General features: G+C 39.6%; 1 long non-coding RNA gene across 1 annotated transcript; it reads right to left on the bottom strand.

Moving 5' to 3' along the window:
- Positions 1–10,525: 10,525 nt before the first annotated feature.
- Positions 10,526–17,862, bottom strand: LOC138921687 (uncharacterized). The gene is made up of 4 exons (XR_011434476.1): positions 17,602–17,862; positions 15,482–15,573; positions 14,390–14,491; positions 10,526–12,527 (listed from the first exon to the last, which is right to left on the bottom strand). It is a non-coding gene; the product is annotated as an uncharacterized lncRNA (long non-coding RNA).
- Positions 17,863–18,272: the final 410 nt, after the last annotated feature.

Below are 18,272 nucleotides of genomic sequence, written 5' to 3'. Positions count from 1 at the left end.
TAGAGCCACAGTATTTCTGATAAACTGGATATGAGATAGGAGGACAGGAGGAGTGAAGGTTGACTTCCAGGTTTTCAACATGAACACCTGGAAGGAATGAATAGTCATTAGTTGCAGTGGGCAAAGTCACAAAACTCTGCTGACCTTTAGGCTGGAGTACGATGTTCCCAAGTTCTTGTGACCATCCCAAGTGAAACTGTTCGGTAACATTGTTTTGTCAATGCAGACACAGGGGAGAAAAGATAAGGTCACGTTCTGTCTCACCAATTCACTGCTGACCTGGAGCCACAAGCCACGAACAGCTCCCAGGGTTGCACAGCCAAGGAAGCAGTAGGCTTCAACATTACACCGAGGAAAAGACCCCAGTGACAGGGCTTGACAAGGGCCATCCTCAGGTGTTCATGGAAATTTCTTTACATATGACTCACACTTCTGGAAATTTGAGGTTACTGTATGTGGGTTAAGGAAAGGATATATAGTGTCCTTTCTAAAGAAAGTTAAACCCTAATAGCATTGGTACAAATATTTTCACCTCTAAAAGAACAATAACTGACTGGGGGTTGAAGGGTTTGGTTATCTGCACAGCTTCCTCTCTCTACCCATCCCCATTTTTTTTTTAACTTTGTTCATTTTTTATACCAAAGGAATTGGATCAAATCATAGTTTGGACCATATGTAAACCTCCACCAGTAGCAAAGTTCTGTTCTAAAAAAGATCACAGAGGGGTCAGCATCATGGCAAAGTGAGCTCTTGCCTTGGACTCTCCTTTCTAAAATACAACCAAAAGGACATTCAAACACCAGCAGAGGACACACACACAACACAGGAGACATCTGGGAGACCCACGTAGCCATACGCCTGAAGGTGGTGGTGAGGGTGGATCCTCCGGAAGAAGGTGAAGCTGTTCAGCAGGAGCTCCGTGGAGAGAGAAGAGCCATGGCTAGAGGAGAGGCACAGTTGGAGAGAGGTGCTCTGTTCCCACCCAGTGCTCCAGCCCCACGTTCACTGGGAGAGCAGCACAGTGAGAGAGGGGCCGGTTAGAGGAGCAGCTCAGCTGGGGAGAGGCACTCTTTTCCCGCCATGCACTGCAGCCACACAATCGCGGGGAGCACTGCACAGAGAACAAAGAGAGAAGAGGAGAGAGAAGCAGAGGCAGGTGAAGGCCCATGAGGGCCCAGAGCACCAAACAGAGAGGCAGTGGTAGGGGGAGGCACGCAGGTATAAGAAAGTACTCCTTATCCGGTCTGGCACTCCAGTCCTGCTATCACCTGGAGCTGTGCACAGAGAGAGAAGCAGAGGCTGGGGGAAGCACAGGGGAAGGAGAGCGCCCCTCCCCCTGCCCAGTGCTCCAGATCTGCCATCAGCCAGAGCATCACACAGTGAGAAAAGCAGCCAGTGGCCAGAGCTGAGGAGCCCCAGATCGTGCTGGGCCCAGAATACACAGTGCCTGATCCTCACCCAGTGGAGGCACATGACACCAGTGACCAGATAATAACACTGTGCAGAGGCAAAAATCCACACCATTAAGAAGTATGGGAAAGTATATTAAATCTCCAGACCAGAAGAAAATGACAAGTACCCAAAAACCAACCCTGAAGACACGGAAATCCATAACCTTAATGACAAAGAATTCAAAAAAGCTATCATAAAAAAACTCAATGAGTTACAAGAAAACACAGAAAGACAAATTAACAAATTCAGGAGCTTCTTCAAAAAGAGATTGAAACTTGGTGCTGGCCCCGTGGCCGAGTGGTTAAGTTCACGCACTCCGCTGCAGGTGGCCCAGTGTTTCGTTGGTTCGACTCCTGGGTGCAGACATGGCACTGCTCATCAAACCATGCTGAGGCAGCGTCCCACATGCCACAACTAGAAGGACTCACAACAAAGAATATACAACTATGTACCGGGGGGCTTTGGGGAGAAAAAGGAAAAGAATAAAATCTTTAAAAAAAAAAAAAGAGAGAGAGAGAGATTGAAACTTCAAAGAAGAACCAATCAGAATTATTGGAGATGAAAAACATGATGAATGAGATTTTAAAAAATCTGGACTCCTTAAACAACAAAACTGACCATATGGAAGACCTAATTAGCAATTTAGAAGACAACACTATAGAAATGCTTCAGAGGGAGGAGAAGAGATCACTAATACTGAAAAGAAATGAAGAGGCTCTCAGAGAAATATCTGACTCAATTAGGAAATGCAACATAAGGATTATAGGTATTCCAGAGGGGAAAGAAAAGGAGAATGGAGCAGAAAGCCTGTTCCAAGAGACAGTAGCAGGGGCTGGCCCTGTGGCCAAGTGGTTAAGTTTGCGCTCTCTGCTTCAGTGGCCCAGGGTTTCACCGATTTGGATCCCAGGTGCAGACATGCACCACTTGTCAGGCCACGTTGAGGAGGTGTCCCACATGCCACAACTAACATGCCACAACAAGAAGGACCCACAACTAAAAATATACAACTTTCTACTGGGGGATTTGGGGAGAAAAAGCAAAAAAAAACCAAAAAAAGGATTGGCAAGTTGTTAGCTGAGGTGCCAATCTTAAAAAAAAAAAAAAAAAGAAAGAAAGGAAAGAAATAATAGCAGAGCATTTCCCAAACCTAGGGAAGATGGCAATCCACATGAAAGAGGCTACTAGAACTCCCAACTATGTTAATGTAAAAATACCTACTGCAAGGCATATAGCAGTAAAGCTGGAAAAAAATCAAGGACAAAGAAAAAATACTAAGGGTAGCAAGGTAGAAGAAAATAACTTACAAAGGAACCCTTTTCAGGCTTTCAGCGGATTGCTCAGCAGAAACTTACAGACTGGGAGACAGTGGAATGATATATTCAAAATCCTGAAAGACAAAAACTTCCAGCCAAGAATTCCCTATCCGGTGAAAATCTCCTTCAGATATGATGGAGAAATAAAAACTTTCCCAGATAAACAAAAGCTAAGGGAGTTCATCATCCCAAGACCTTCACTACGTGAAATCCTCAAAAGGCTCTCATACCTGAAAGGAAACAAAAGGAAACAGAAAGGAGGCTACAAAACCCTAAACAAGGACATGGATAGGTAGGCAACAATCAGAAATCTGCAGCTCTCTATCAGATCAGGTTGGTAAACACTTAACTCTTACATCAAGGATGAAGAAAAGGAAAACACCAAAATAAAAATTATATCATCATCTTAACCACAAACTCACAACACAAGATGGAATAAGATATGACAAAAATAGCTTAAAGGAGGAAGAGGAAAGGAACAGAATCAGTATAGTCTAAAGAAATAAAAGGCAATCAGAAAATGGACTATCTCATCTTCAAGACTTTTTATACGAGCCTAATGGTAACCACTAAACAAATAATTAGAACAGAGACATATATGATAAACAAGGAGAAAATGAAGAAAACCAACATAGAAAACTACCTAATCAAATTGGTAGCGTGATATACATGGGACAAGAAACAAGGATATGCAGAAGAACTAGAAAATGTGCAATAAGATGACAGTATTAAGCCCTCATACATCAATAATCATCTAAATGTAAGTGGATCGAATTCTCCACTCAAAAGACACAGAGTGGTAGAGTGGATTAAAGAACAAGACCCAACAATATACTGCCTTCAGGAAATACATCTCAGCTCTAAAGACAAACATAGGCTCAGAGTAAAGGGATGGAAGATGATACTCCAGGCTAATGGCAAACAAAAGAAAGCAGGAGTTGCCATACTTATATCAAACAAAGTAGACTCCAAGATAAAACAGGTAACGAGGGACATAGAGGGGCAGTATTTAATGATAAAAGGAGCTCTCCAGCAAGAAGACATAACACTTATAAACATATATGCACCCAACATAGGAGCACCAAAATACATGAAGCAACTATTAGCAAACCTAAAAGGATATATTACCAACAACACAATAATGGTAGGGGATCTCAACACCCTACTCACATCAATGGATAGATCATCCCAACAAAAAGTCAACAAGGAGATAGCCAAGTTAAACAAAAAACTAGAGCAGATGAACTTAATAGATATAGAGAGAGCACTCTATCCAAAAACAGCAGAGTCTTCTCAAGTGCACATGGAACATTCTCAAGAGCAGGCCATACATTGGGAGACAAGGCAAACCTCAATAAATTTAAGAAGATTGAAATCATATCTACTATCTTCTCCTACCATAATGCTATGAAACTAGAAATCACCTACAAGAAAAAAGCAGGGAACGGAACAAAAATGTGGAGACTAAACAACATGCTACTGAACAACCAATGGGTGATCAAAGAAATAAAAGGAGAAATTAGAAAATATTTGGAGACAAATGAGAATGAAAACACACCATACCAACTCATATGGGGTGCAGCAAAAGCAGTCCTAAGAGGGCAAGTTATAGCAATATAGGCCCATGCTAACAAACAAGAAAAATCTCAAATAAACAATCTTAAACTACACCCAACAGAATTAGAAAAAGAACAAACAAAGCCCAAACTCAGTAGAAGGAGGGAAGTAATAAAAATTATAGCAGAAATAAATGAAACTGAAACAAAAAAGGCTGTAAAAAGGATCAATGAAACAAGGAGCTGATTCTTTGAGAAGATAAACAAAATTGACAAACCCTCAGCCAGACTCACTAAGAAAAAGAGAGAGAAGGCTCAAATAAATAAAATTAGAAATGAAAGAGGAGAAATTATAATGGATACCACTGAAATACAAAAGCTCATAAGAGAATATTATGAAAAACTATATGCCAACAAACTGGACAATCTAGAGGAAATAGATAAATTCTTAGACTCTTACAACTTCCCAAGACTGAATCAAGAAGAAACAGAGAATCTGAATAGACCCATGACAAGTAAAGATATTGAAACATTTATCAAAAACATCCCCAAAAATAAAAGTCCAGGACCAGATGGCCTCTCTAGAGAATTCTACCAAACATTCAAAGAAGATTTATTACCCATTCTTCTCAAACTATTCCAAAGAATTGAGGAAGATGGAAATATTCCTAACACATTCTACGAGGCCAACATCTCCCTGATACCAAAGCCAGATAAGGACAACACAAAGAAGGAAAACTACAGGCCAATATCGCTGGTGAACAAAGATGCAAAAATCCTGAACAAAATATTGGTAAACTGAATACAGTAATACATTAAAAAAATCATACACTATGATCAAATGATCAAGTGGGATTCAACCAGGGACACAAGGAAGGTTCAACATCTGCAAATCAATCAATGTGATTCACCTCATTAACAAAATGAGGAATTAAAACCACATGATAATCTCCATAGAGGCAGAAAAAGCGTTTGGGAAGATCCGACATCCATTCATGATAAAAACTCTCAATAAAAGGGGTATAGAAGGAAAGCTTCTCAATATAATAAAGGCCATATATGAGAAACTCACAGCCAATATCATACTAAATGGGGGACAACTGAAAGCCATCCCTCTGGGAACAGGAACAAGACAAGGGTGCCCACTCTCACCATTCTTATTCAACATAGTACTAGAGGTTTTGGCCAGAGCCATTAGGCAAGAAAAAGAAAGAAAAGGAATCCAACTAGGCAGTGAAGAAGTGAAACTCTCACTGTTTGCAGATGACATGATTTTATATACAGAAAACCCTAAAGAATCCATCAGAAAACTATTATAAAAAATCAACAATTACAGCAAAGCTGCAGGGTACAAAGTCAACTTACAAAAATCAGTAGCATTTCTATACTCAAATAATGAAATAACAGAACAAGAACTCAAGAATACAATGCCATTTACAATCACAACAAAAAGAATGAAATATCTAGGAACAAATTTAGCCAAGGAGGTGAAAGACCTATATAAAGACAACTATAAGACATTACTGGAAGAAATTGATAATGACATAAAGAAATGGAAAGATATTCCATGCACATGGATTGAAATAATAAACATAGTTAATATGTCCATACTACCTAAAGCAATCTAGAGATTCAATGCAATCCCAATCATAATCCTAATGACATTCTTCATGGAAATAGAATAAAGAATCTTAAAATTCATCTGGGCAGCAAAAGACCCCAAATAGCCAAAGAAAGACCGAAAAACAAGAACAAAGCTGGTGGCATCGCAATCCCTGACTTCAAAACATGTTACAAAGCTATAGTAATCAAAACAGCATGGTACTGGTACAAGAACAGACACACAGATCATTGGAACAGAATTGAAAGCCCAGAAATAAAACCACACATCTGTGGAGAATTAATCTTCGACAAAGGAGGCAAGAACATATAATGGAGAAAGGAAAGCCTCTTCAATAAATGGTGCTGGGAAAACTGGACAGTCACACGAATGAAAGTAGACCATTATCTTTCCCCATGCACAAAAGTAGACTCAAAATGAACCAGAAACTTGAAAGTAAGACCTGAAACCATAAAACTTCTGGAAGAGAATATACACAGTACACTCTTTGACATCAGACTTAAAAAGATCTTTTGGAATACCCTGTCTACTCAGACAAGGGAAACAAAAGAAAAAATAAATAAGTGGGACTTCCTCAGCCTAAAGAGCTTCTGGAAGGCAAAGGAAACCAAGATCAAAATGAAAAAGCAACCTGCCAACTGGGAGAAAATATTTGCAAATCATACATCTGATAAGGGGTTAATCTCCATAATATATAAAGAGCTCACACAAATGAACTACAAAAAAACAAACAACTCAATCAAAAAGTGGGCAGAAAATATGAACAGACATTTTTCCAAAGAAGATATACAGCTGGCCAATAGGCACATGAAAAGATGCTCAACATCACTAATCATCAGGGAAATGCAGATCAAAACTACACTTAGATACCATCTTACACCCATTAGAATGGTTATAATCACCAAGACAGAAAACAACAAATGTTGGAGAGGTTGTGGAGAAAAGGGGACTCTCATACACTGCTGGTGGGAATGCAAACCGGTGCAGCCACTGTGGAAAACAGTATGGAGATTTCTCAAAAAATTAAAAATAGAATGACCATATGACCCAGCTATGTCACTACTGGGTATTTATCCAAAAAACTGGAAATAATTCAAAGAGACTTATTCAGCCCTATGTTCATTGCAGCATTATTCACAATAGCCAAGATGTGGAAGCAACCCAAGTGCCCATAGATGGATGATTGACTAAGGAAGATGTGGTATATACACACAATGGAATACTTCTCAGCCATAAAAACAGATGAAAACGTCCCATTTGTGACCACATGGATGAACCTTGAGGGCATCATGTTAAACGAAATAAGCCAGACAGAGAAAGACAAATCCCATGTGATTTCACTCATATGTGGAAGATAAACAAACTTACGGACAAAGAGAATAAATTAGCGGTTACTGGGGGAAGGGTGGTGGGGGATGGGCACAAGGGGTAAAGGGGCATACTTATATGGCGTCTGACAAACAATAATGTACAATGAGATCTCACTATGTTGTAAGCTGTTATGACCACAATAAAAAGTAAAAATAAATAAAAATATCACAGAATTTTAAGGCATCCCTGGTATGGAGGTGTGCTTACCTGGTTGGTTGTAATCTTTGATGTCTATGTGGAATTCTGGGACTGAAAGCTCATTTTTTGGAGTATACTTAAAGGGGCAGCACTAATTCCAAGAAAGCAATACTTTAATAGTAGTAAATATAACAGCTAACATTTGAATGCTTACTAAATGCCAGGCACTATTCTAAACATTCTACAGATATCAAAACAATCTTAAGAGGTGGTCCAGTTGTTGTCCCTGTTTCACACATGAGGAATCTGAGCCACAGGGTGGTAAATTTTCCTCATGCTGCACAGCTAACGCTGAAAGTTTCTAAGCTCAGACTGCTTATTTCAGATAAGTATCATCTATGTAGGTAAACCATCAGTTACATTAGTGCAAATACAGTGAGTTGTTACGAGTTATAACTTCACATTACCAAGGTCATTGGACAGTTCCTGTTATAGAAGGAGGTTTAGCACGGGACTTTTCTATTATCCGGTCAATGCATTCCAATTAACTGCGGGTGCTAGACAGTGAGTACAGGACGTGAACACACACTGGAGGGAATCATAAGAGGAGACCCATAATTGTGGAAAGCGTGTAACTTTTATCAATTACAGCAAAACAGCCACGTTAGTGCCAAGGAGAAACTGCCTAACAGGACAAGTATAGTCACGTCATGCCAGTAGGCAGCAATCTCTTAAAAGATGAAATAGACAGATTCGAGTCTAAAGCCTTGTCTGTATTTTTATTCTTTTTGAAGCTGAATGGGTATCTACTTGTAGATCCCAACTTTCTATAAGCTCTAGTCCTCTTACTGACCTTCACACACCCTGCCCAAACTCAAACCCTGTGTTCTCCATCTCTCAGATACGGAAAGACCAAAGTGAGGCATGAGTTCGCCTTTGGGAGGAGAGGGCGGTGGAACAGACAGGGCTGGAAAAGGCTAGGAGGAGAGAGAGGTGGAGGAGGGAAATAGGAAGTAGTTAAGGGATGGAATATTATACCCATAGCTTTGAAAAACAAAACCAAGGGTGTAACTCTTGTAAATCTCAAGAACTTATAGGAAATGTCACTAAAGTCCTTCTCAGAGAACCACTGGTGGTTATTGTCACCATGACCATCTGCTCAGCTAGTGCTTAGATAAGTCATGAGGATGCTATAGTTTTTGTAAGAAAGTTGTTGAAAAGTTCACATCATGCTTTTTAAAAAACTTTCCAAGGACCTCACTAACTGGTCCCTCCTTCATCTAGGTATGAAAGAATTTGACTAAAATTAGAGAGAGCATGTCACTCCAAATGAGCCTTTTGACAAGAAAGAAGGAATCTTGTTAGGAGTGTTTGACATGGTCACAATTTACCTTCTCCGGAAAGTCTCATTGTTGAGGCATTTAAATTCTTAACTACTTGGGGAAGTGGAATAATCCTGGAAACTTGAATTCAGTCCTAATGAAGTGGTAAAAGCTTTGGTAATGCTGATGAAGGTGACATAAACTCTTAAAGACGGAAGGGCCCCTGGAGATATCCAACCTAATCCTTCCGTTTTACAGAAGATGGAATCAAGGCCCAGGAGAGATGCAGTTACTTGCTCAGGATCACAAGGCCGGTTAGTAGAAAAGAAAAAACTCCCACTCTCAGATCAAAGGTCTTTTCCTATAATATATCTTGTTCTGAGAACTAGTTCAAAAAGACTCTCACTTTACCAAGCACATTCTTGAAATTTGCCATTTTCACCAAAATATATATGTAAATCCAGTAGGGATCACTAATTGGTTAATTGGTCAATCACATCATAAATATTCACTCACTTATTACTCTTAAAAGCCCTCAAAGCTTCTCTAAAGAGCAAAGATTTGCATCACTTCTACTTATAGCAACTCCAAGCTCATCAGGGTGGTAAGAAACACACACAGGAAAGGACGGCTAAGTGTCCCAAGGCGATGGATGATAAAACGCCAGATTAATGTGAGAGAAAAGGGTCTGTGATGCTGGATGGGAAAAAAATCCATCTTTACTTTTCTAATCTGTAGCTGAAATTTAGCATTTTCTACAATTATGAACATAAACAACAGATCACGGTGGTATTAGCAATTCCTGTGACCGTGACCAATAAAAATGACAGATATTTTTGTACTTCATTACAGTTGTTACTGATATGTTGAAAAACCATTTGTGCTCATCACTACTTTGAATTTATAAACATTATTAGACTTGCTCTAGATCTTGTTATTAATGTGTTAATAAAGACGAACATATTATGTCACATTATCCGTAATCCTAACTAGGTAGGATAATGGCCCCCAAAGATTCCCACACCCGAATGCCCAGAGCCTGTGACTATGTTACCTTTCCACGGCGAAGGGGATTTTGCAGGTGTGATGAAGGTTAAGCACCTGCCGGGGGATGAGCCTGGATGATCCAGGTGGGCTCAATCTCATCGCACGCATTCTTTAAAGGCAGGGAAACTTTCCCAGTTGCGGCGAGAGAGGCGGGTGTGGAAAGGACTTGATTCACCTTTGCAGGCTTTGAAGATGGGAAGAGGGAGCCACAGCTGAGGAATGCGGGTGGCCTTTAGAAGGTGGGAAAGAGGAGGAGACAGACTCTCCCTTAGGTCCTCCAAAAAGGAACAGAGCGCTGTCAACACCCTAAGTTTAGCCCAGTGAGACGTCTGTCAGACTCCTGACCTTCAGAACTCTAAGATGATCAATTTGCGCCGTTTAAGCCACCAAGTTCGTGGGAATTTGTTACGGCAGCAGTAGAAGACTACTACACTACTTATTTTATGCATTAGAAACATTACTCTGAGAAACTTCACCAAAGGTGTTCACGCACAAAAATAGCTTAAAAACTTGCTTAGCAGTGTCTGTTGCTGCAGTTAAAAGGAAAACCTGCAGTTTGACACTGACACCAGTCAATGTCTACTGGGACCCCAAAGATAAATCTATATGTACGTATTTTTGACAATTGTCCAAATGTTCCAGTAAAAATTTTTGTAGCAAAGTCACAAGTATAGTTCTCATTCAAGCTTGGCTTTTTCTCCCCACTTTCTTTCTCAGTGGTTCTTACTTTTTCTGGCTTCTACCATTTCCGAATCTGGATTGCATTCCTGTATGCAACTCATTCATGCAGGAATGAGAGCCAGCGGAAGAGAGATTTTAATCCCTTTAATCAACATTATTACTTTATGAGTTTCCAAATGAACCTAGCAGCTAGTAAAATATCATGCTTGGGAACTTTTGTAGGAAAATGAAAATGCAATAAAGAGGACCTCTGCCAAAGGAGATGTGTTTCCCATAGCCAGTGGTAATAGGGTCTGGTGATTTCTTTGTTGGTATTCTTGGGATCAATTCCTAATCTTGTTATAATAAGTTAATGCAAGAATGATTTTAAAAAGAGTTTCCATTTTCCTCCCTGTTAAATGTAAATAGCACTGTTTGAAGTATCTGGCTAATTAAAATTGGTAATGATATTTGGTTTTGTAAAGTTCCAGGAAAATGCTGACACAATTTCACCAGTATATTCTTATCTATTATTCTGAAGTCCATCATAAAAAAATTACTTCTTTAAAATTCCAAAAGAGATGTTTCTTTCTTATGGAAAACCACAATCGTGAAGGAACCGACGTGAGTCAGCCTTTGTCAACAGCAGCCAGGTCTGTCTACTGTTAGGCACAACGTGCAAAGCTCTTATCAGCACAGCATCCACGTCCCCTTGTAATAAGCAGTCTTGTTAAATGTGTGCATTTGGAGCTTGAGAAGATAAGAAAACTGCCAATGCTAACATTATAAAATTGGAAATTATTGATCAATTTGCTTTTGAAAATAGGCATAAAACAATCTAATCTTTCTTTCCCAGGACTAGCTCATTTGGGTAATAAAAGGCAGACGTGCTGGTGCTGCCGAGGTCAGGAACATACAGTGTATAATGAAGTATGATACTGGACCTGGGACAAAATGGAATGTCAAAGCTAGAGGGCTGCCAGCTTTCCACTGTGCAACGTCTAATTTAGTTGATATATCTGTTTTCCATGCTTCATGACCCTCAATGCATTCTTATGAATTCAAAGCTAATATTTCTCGTTACTAAAGACACATAGTTGTTCCAGCCTCAGGTACCTAAAGTTGTTTTAAATGACATCTATATCTACATGGGAGATTTTCAGAATGCCTTACAGAGAGTTTTCTAAAATGTAAAAAAAGTAAAGTGATGCTAATAGTCAGTCAGCTGAAAAGTCCATAAACATTTAAGTTGCACTTCACAGAGTTTCCAATTACTTTTTCACTAAATCAATTGCATGTTCCCACATCCAAAAAACATCTCAGATCTCTGATAGAAAGCTTCAGCTGAGACCAGCATTGTATTGGCATTTTCATGTAACTAAACACTTCCTAAATGCCTGTGCGTTGTATGGTAAATGGTGACAAAAGGCAGAAAACAACTGTTGATGATGCAGTTTGCACTTAGCAGCTCAGATTTTTTAAAATTAATCTAATAGAAAATAGCATACAATTCCATGCTGTTGAGGAAAATCTTTAGGGGTCTATATTAGCTAGGGTAGCTTATACTACTATAATGTATGTTCTCCAAAATGCGTAATAGCTCAAACACAACATGTTTGCTTCTTGCTCAGATGGAAGTCCAAGGTGGGTGCACCTGGTGAGGGAGCTGTGCTCCCGCAGGCGGTAAGTGATGGACACAAGTTTCTTCTGTCTTGTAGCTCTACCGTCTCCCAGAGGCTCTTCATCATCTACATCCAGCTGGAAGGAATGGGAAAGAGAACTTGGAGGTGGTACACCCTCCTCTTAAAGTCTCTCGCCAGAAGTTGTACAAATCGCTTCCACTCAAATTCCTTTCGAAGAATTAGTCACATGGCCACAATGAACTGCAAAGGAGAATGGGAAACGTAGCACAGTGGCGTGCCCAGCAAAAGGAGGAATCAGATTTCGTGAACAAGCCCTAGTACTTTTAGGGTGATTTCCACGGGTACGAGACATACAGCTTCTTATACCGGAAAAATAACTCATTCTCAGTGGGAAAAATCCAACACTGTAGAAAAAAAGTAGTAAGTGAAAAATCACATCAAGCCCAGAGATTATTACTGTAAACATTTTGATAAACATTCTCCCTTTCTGCATGTTTATATATTTGTAAGATTTTACATCATGCAATAGTACTCATGTAATTCTATACCCTGATTCTTTTCATTTAGCAATATCTATTACACAGTTTTTCATATCAACAATATAAAACTATATCATCAATTTAATGGAACATAGTATTCAATTTTATCTGTGTGTCACAATTTAATTAGTCTCTTCCCTTTCTGCTATTATTAACAATTATTCAATAAACATGCTTGTGGTTATATCCTTTGGCATTTGGGCGGGGTTTTTTTTGGTACAAATTTATATAAGTGGAATTTCTGGATTGAAGAATTTGCACATTTTATATTTTTAAATATATTGTCTATCTGCTCCCCAGAAATGTTACACCAAGTCGCAGCCCCACCAAGGGCACGTGGTAGAGCCCATTTCCCAATGCCCTCTACATTGCAGCACTTGGTACTATTCACATTTTTCTCTATGCAATATGACAAGTGAAGCATATTTCATTTTTAATTGGCATTTCTTTTATTATTAGTGAAGCTGGCTATTTTCAGTTCTTTGGGAGCCATTTGTCTTTCTTATGAATTCCCCGTTACTGTTCATTGCCAATTCTTCCATAGAGACTTAGTTTTATTACGTTAATTTGCACATGCTCTTTGCATAAGCATATCAATTCTTTGTTTTTCAAACATATTGCAAATATGTGTCCAGTTTGCATTTCATCCTTCTGTATGCTTTTATATGTATGTAGTAAGAAAAAATTTAAATTTTAGATGAGTCAAATAGGATTTTTCTTTTTCTTTATTGTTCTAGGTTTTGTAACATGCTTAAAAAGCATTCCACAACTGAGACGTACAAAAATATTCACCACAGCAGATTTTTTTATTGATTTTTTTTTTGTATTTAAACTTAGTTGAATCCCAACAACAGAACAAAGTACGAGACTTCAGTGCTCATGCTGCATAGTGCTTTAACAACAAACATCTGTGCAAGGAGAGACTAAGCCTAATGACTAGTTTATTAATCAGCCCTGGAAACTTTGTCAGGGTGGGAAGTTTCCACTCAATTTGCGGTTTGTTTACATAATGTCAAACATCCAGTTTAACTAATTATTTTCTTTGAATTGATCAAGTATTTAGTTATGAAATAAAATACAGCTTTCATATTATTCTAACGGCATTTTTGTTTAATAAGGACCAAGGCAAAAATGAACCTAGAGTATATACTGTATTATGCATATAAAATACAAGTATAATTTGGATCTATTCAAAACAAATTATGCACACTCCTTAATTTATATTTATGTTCCAAGGTTGATAATTTCCCCTGTGGATTCTATTAACTATGAAGAGCAATTAAAACCAAACTTAAGAAATAAACAACCTCTGAAAAATATATATATAGAAAAGCAAACTTCTGATTAAAAAAAATCCATAATGGCACCATTATACTAATTTAATTATAGGGATCCTTCCTTCTCTGAAAATACTAAATAAAAACGAAGTCTCAACTTGCCACAAAATGCTGTGGCATAAAGAGCCCCAGGCCGGCCGTTGGGAGGCCCGCCCTCCACCACCCAGGCCCTGCCGCCATTTAGCCACACTACAGAAGCGCCCTGTGTGTGTTTTCATGGGGCCCACAAGATCTGGCTAGATCTTAGTCTTCTAAAACATTACAATTTATTTGTGAAATAAATCTTCCTCTCTCCATCTTTTCAGGGTTCAATACAAGGTATCCTGGCTCCAAAAGCTGCAGGAAATCAATGTTGACTTCCATAATGTCAATGGCATATTAAGCACTTACCATGTGACAGTCTCTCCACAAAGTGCATGCTCTGCTCACCCTCCGGTAATCTGACGATAACTCTGGAAGGTGTCTGTTGGTTCCTATTTACATCGGAGGACACTGAAACCAAAGAGGTTGAGTAACTTATCAAGTCCATGCAGCTAATTAGGACGTGAGGCATCGTTTAAACCACATCCCTGTGACTTCAAAGTCTGAACTCTACTGTTAGGCACCCCTGCCCTCTTGTCACTTGCTGCCCCAGATATTTCCTCAAATGAGGTCATAGCATGCCGTCAGTCTCAGGAACAACTCTTGTTCTTCTAAAATGTAAGCTTGGAATTTCTCTGAAAAATTGCTGTAGCTTAATCATTTTGTTGTTTTAGCTGTGATGTGCCTTGGGTGAATTTTTTTAATAATAGTTTTTTCCTGATTATAAAAATGTATATTTTCATTTTAGAAAATTATGAAAATGTAGAAAGAAATACAAATAATAAGGATCATCCATAATCCCACTACACTGAGAAATTCCCTGGTAACATCAACGTCCACCCTTCTCAGACCTAGAAGAGGAAAGGCGGAGACAGGCTCGCCCGTCAGGCTGCCCAAGGCCAGTCAGACAGCAGTCCTCAAAGGGACAGAAGCAGGAGCACCTGAGGACGCAGCTCACAGCGTCAGCCGGACGTGTAGCTTGAAAAAGAAAAGCCCTGCTCCCCAGGAAATTCTGATAACCACCCCCCCGCCACGCACGTCTTTGGGCATCTTGGTAGTAAGGAGAGACATCAATGTCTGCTGCATTTTTAATTTATATTCAGGTACAAACAATGTGTCCAAACCTCCTGGAAACACTCTCCCTCTCAACCTCATTCCACACTCTACGGAGTTCAAGCTTACTTTTTGACCTCAGATCTATTGCAAACTGAAACATGTTTGTTTTAATCACATTTTTTGCAAGAAGAAGAGATCCTCTAGTTTTAGATTTTATAGTTATTTGAAAAATTACTAAACAGCATATATTTTATCAGTAGTTCAAGTGTTTCTCACCCTTTACTATGTATTCAGGTAAAGTCAACATTTCATTATAAAAATTAAGAACACTGAGAGTATATTTACCCAGAGAAAATGCATCCTTTCACTGGTGCAAGCTAGCACTGATTCCGTCAGCCTCCTAGACAGCGCTCCCCTTGGGAACAGGCCTCAGCATTCTATATCACAGAACAGACGTCAGCAAACCATGACCCACATGCCAAATCTAGCCTGCGTCCAGTTTTTAGCAATAAAGTTTTATAGGAACACAGCCATGCTCATTCACTTCTGGATTGTCTGTGGCTACTTCCTGGATTGTCTGTGGCTACTTCCATGCTGAAAAGTGAGCAGTTGAGTGGTTGTGACAGAGACCATATGGTCCAAAAACCTAAAATATTTCCTTTCTGGCCCTTTACAGAAAAAGTTTCTTGACTCCTGTCATAAAATCTAATTGCAAGGACTTTAACCTAGGGAGTTCAATGCCAGCTAGTACTAGTAATCCTGAAAGATGTTCAGTAGGAATTCTTTAAAACATCTGGTTTAAATTGCACTCTATTCTGATGGACCTACCAGGAGGAGTTATGTGCAGAATGTACCATAGCAGCAGAATCAACTGATTCGTCTCAAGAGAGACTTGGCATCATAAATTTGAACATTAGAAAATGTCTGCCAAATGTGTGTGTGTGTGTGTGAATGTTGTCTTTGCAGAAGTTAATGTTATGACGCTGAGCTGCTCTATCAGGGAGTAATTAGTCATCAGACCCTACTCTTAAGAACTTCTTGGTTTAGGATAGGAAAAAGACATCATCATCATCGAAGAGGAAATGGTTTCGATTATGTCGACAAGTTGGTATGGGTTCAACTTATCTAAAAACCAAACCGTTTAGATATGTTAACAAGAGGTAGGCAGAGCTTGCATCAACCTCTTTTCTACCACTTAGCATTGAATTCTGATCTGCCAAGAGACTACTTCTTTAATCTCCAACTATAGCTTCAGCATTTCAGTACTTCCTGGGAAACATGGTTGTTAAAAGTATGTCTTCTTCCACTCTTTCAACCTGAGTATAATCAGTGAGTGCATGCTTCTGTGCATAAGCTAACCTCCAATTCTGTATTTTTGGATGTGCAATTAATGTTAATAATGATCCCCTTGTGGGGAAAAATAAACAATAAAAATACAGGCCCTGAATTCCAATCACCAGAATAAAATCAGTCTCTGCAACTTACTGGCCAGGTTGCCATTGACGAGTTACTTAGAACCAAGAAACTTCCATTTCCTTATCCACAAAATGGGAGGGAAAATAGTAACTACCTCATACAGTTTTCTTGAACAAAATAGAATATTTGTGTATATAATATGAACCTAAACTAAACAAAAAAGATTCATTTGTGTTTACACACGGACAGAAATCCCTGGGACGACAGGGAAGTTTGGTCCCAGTGCAGGGTGAAAACATAGGCAGGGTAGACAAGGGCCAGATACCAGAGGAAGGAGTTAGTGTGTGGTGGAATTATTTTGGTAACTATTTTACTCTCTAATATTGTCTTGAATAGGCAATTACAATTGCAAGGCAAGAAAACTGTCAGCAAGCCTAGAACTGTCAAGGGGTGACAGAGTACCATATGAGTGACAGTGGAGCCAGCTGGTGGGGAAGTGGTTTAAAACATGCATGGAGCACACCGGCTGGTCCCAGCGTGTTCACATGGTCCCTCTGCCTACCACCTCTTTCCACACTCTGTGGACGGGGCGTTTGTAACAGAGGTAAAGGATCTTGACACGTGCTGAGCCTGCGAAGGGGTTTCACACTGTAACGACCCTGGGTAATTCCTCTCCCCCGACCCAACCCAGGCCTAGCAGGAGAGGCGCAAACCGCACTGTCGCTTTCCCCACCCACCTCATATGCCTCATGAGCCCAGGTGCCTGATATCCCCAGGACAGGACATGGGAGTTCACAGGAGAAAAAAAGAAAATAAAGTTTAAAATAAACAAATTCAATAAGGAAGGATATTACGAATAAAGCAGGAAGAAAATGTCATAATGAAGCAAATAAAAATACTGGGTATGGAAAATATAATCACCGAAATAAACCTAATAGATAGATGCATTGAAGAGCAGAAAGGATACAGTTGAACAAGTTAATAAGCTAAAATATCAGGTTCAAGGCACACTGCAAGAATAAAATACAGAGCATTTGTGAAGCGCTCACGGGACGTCTTGTGTAGAGTAACATGAAGGGAAGTGAGTGCGCCTCTGCTTGTGGCGAAGCACGCAGGTGGCCTGTCCATGTCGGGCATCCACGACGACAGACCAACAATGGGCGCCGAGAGGCCTAACGGTGAGCGTCGGCGGAGCGCAGCGTCTTCCGAATCTGCTTCTCAGCGAGGAGCAAAGCTCAGCGACGATCAGTAACGGAAGAGCTGCGCCTAAGGTCCGCTTCCTCCCTCTTCAAGGTGTTGAAGGGACGTCCAGATTGTAGCGTCTTTTTTTAAATGTGAATCTATTTACTTACTTATTTTTAAATTTAGTTTATTAGGTCACATTGGTTTATAACACTACATAAATTCAGGCGTACATCATTGTATTTCAATTTCTATATAGACTGCATCGCATTCACCACAAAAAAAACAGTTTCCATCCAGATAAAGAAGATGTGAGATGTGTGTGTGTGAGAGAGAGAGATATGGAATGTTTCTCAGCCAGAACTGTAGCATCTTAAGAAAAAGACATTAAAATATGAAGAAATGTATAAAACGGGAGGCATAATTTGTAAGGGACAATTACTTTTTTGAAAAAGAGTAGATCAGTGCCTCTCAAAGTTCTTCTCCAGAAGGCAAAGGAGAATGCGTGGACGCCTGCCGAGTGTTCTGGATAAAGCAG

Source organism: Equus caballus, chromosome 31 (genome assembly GCF_041296265.1).
Source record: "Equus caballus isolate H_3958 breed thoroughbred chromosome 31, TB-T2T, whole genome shotgun sequence".
Lineage (NCBI taxonomy): Eukaryota > Metazoa > Chordata > Mammalia > Perissodactyla > Equidae > Equus > Equus caballus.
Note: the sequence above shows the minus strand (reverse complement) of the source record. Positions and strands in the feature narration are given on the sequence as shown.